The 1984-nt window shown below is 34.6% G+C and overlaps 1 protein-coding gene across 1 annotated transcript in view; it reads left to right on the forward strand.

The window, feature by feature from the left end:
• Positions 1-1984, forward strand: part of LOC114888588 (AP-2 complex subunit beta-like) — a 6004-nt gene that overhangs the window by 1546 nt on the left and 2474 nt on the right. The gene's annotated exons all lie outside the window — the stretch shown is intronic.

A 1984-nucleotide genomic window follows, 5' to 3' on the forward strand; every position in this document is an offset into this window, starting at 1 on the left:
ATTGGATCTTGATGTGTTACATCTTTTTTTTACTACCACACTTCTTAACTTACCACCACTACTTAACTTTTTTCTTTTTCTTTTCTCATTGTGGAATAGCCACCTGCTTATGGTATTAATGCAGACAATTTTCAGAGCTATTTTGGTAGCAGAAGAGTCATTTTGTGCTTTTCACTGCCAGAATGTCATTGTCTTACTAACCTCTCTGACAGTGCTCTTGCAAAGAGTCTCATTCCAAAGTTAAAGAGATTTTTCTATCCCTGGAATTACTAGAAAGTGTTCTCAAAGCATCTAGATTCCTAGCGGCTGTTAGTACCGTCTATTGTGACTAACTGGAAAAGTTATCCATCATCTTCTGGAAGAGATGAACTGGTGGCTCTCACTTCTTCCTTTGATTCAGGGTGCCCTGGTGGGAATATGAGTGTGTGAGGAATGAACTTCCTTTGGAAGCTTAAGATCAGCCTTCAAGAATCCTGCCTTTTAGATAGTGTTCTCTTATCTCCAGTTACCTGGATTTGCCTAAGAACTTTTCTTAGAACTGGTTAAATCATGAAAGTTATTAGTTGGAAAGAGTTGCCTAGTCCAGACACAGTTGTTGGGGCAGGAGAGGCAGTGATTGCCTGTTTTTAACTAACGTATCCATGGGACAAGGGCAAGAACCAGCGAGGGAATTGTAATAGCCTTTCTCTGTAGCTTCCAGACTGAGCTGCTGCTTTTCTCTCAGGGCACCTGACCCTTTTTTAATGTGTAGTTGGTTTCAAAGATATGACAGATGAGAGAAAAAGAATTTTAGTTTAGTGCTTAGCTAAGATAACAGGGCCTATTGTAAAATTTGGGTGTTAAGAGTTGGAGTTGTTTTTTATCATGACTGTAAGTACAGGTGTTTCCTTGTTGCTTTAAGTACCCTGAGGTGAAAAAAATGTAGAATTTTATCATATTAAGTTGGTTAGGTTAAAGATTAAGCATAAGCCATTGAGTCAATAAATAACACTGAAAAAGCAATTTCATAGTACTGTTTTTTCAGTAACTTCTGCCTGTTCTTTTTTGTTTGGTTGTTTTTTTAAATAGATTTTACTCTCTACCCCACCTCCAGCTTTATTGAGGTATGATTGACAGATTTAAAGCTGTATATATTACAGTGTATACCTGTTTCTTTAAGGAGGAAATAAACCCCTGCCCTCCTTTTCTTACAAATAAAATGATTTTGTTTGCGAGATTTATTTATATGTTTGGTTTTGTTTGAGAGAGGTTAAGTCACTAAGTTAAGGTATTCCTCACTTCCCACTCTTCTGTTCTTTGGTGTTTACCATTTCTCATTTTTGTAGCTCAAGATAAGGTACTGACTTACGTCTTATGCAAACAAAAAGCATATGTATTTACTACATAAAATTATTAAAAAAGACAAGTTAAAAGTAGAACACTCTGCTTTCTCCTACCCCTGTTCTACCCTTCCAGAGATGATGTGGACATGATTTTAAGTCTTTGTTTACATAGTCCTCCAAAAACAGGTGTGCTTTTTACAAAAACGAGATCATTCTACAAATGCTATTTATTTATGTTTTTGTAGTCTGCTTTTTTTGCTTATTATACATGGACATTTTTCCATGTTACTGATAATATTTTACATCATTTTTAGTGGTTTGTAGATATACTGGGTGATTGCTTCATAATTATTTAGCCTTTCCCTTCCTGTATGGACCTTAAAGTTGTTTCTGCTCTTTTTCCAAATAATGGTTATAAGGAGGATCCTTGTAGCTAAATCTTTGATCTCTAGTTGAGGAGACATTTTTTTCATTATGCTTAGCCATTTGGAATTGCTTTTTCATGGCATGTGTATCTTGTTTCAATGTGTTATCTTTTCCACATTGATTTTTTAAAGTTTTTTTATAATTAATTAAAGGTATTAATTCATTTAATACCCCTTCATTTCATTAATAGTTATTTTCCCAATTATTTTCCTTTTGATTTCATTTGACTTCTTGAT

Source organism: Monodon monoceros, unplaced genomic scaffold, assembly GCF_005190385.1.
Source record: "Monodon monoceros isolate NGI ecotype Baffin Bay Population unplaced genomic scaffold, NGI_Narwhal_1 Super_Scaffold_9, whole genome shotgun sequence".
Classification (NCBI taxonomy): Eukaryota; Metazoa; Chordata; class Mammalia; order Artiodactyla; family Monodontidae; genus Monodon; species Monodon monoceros.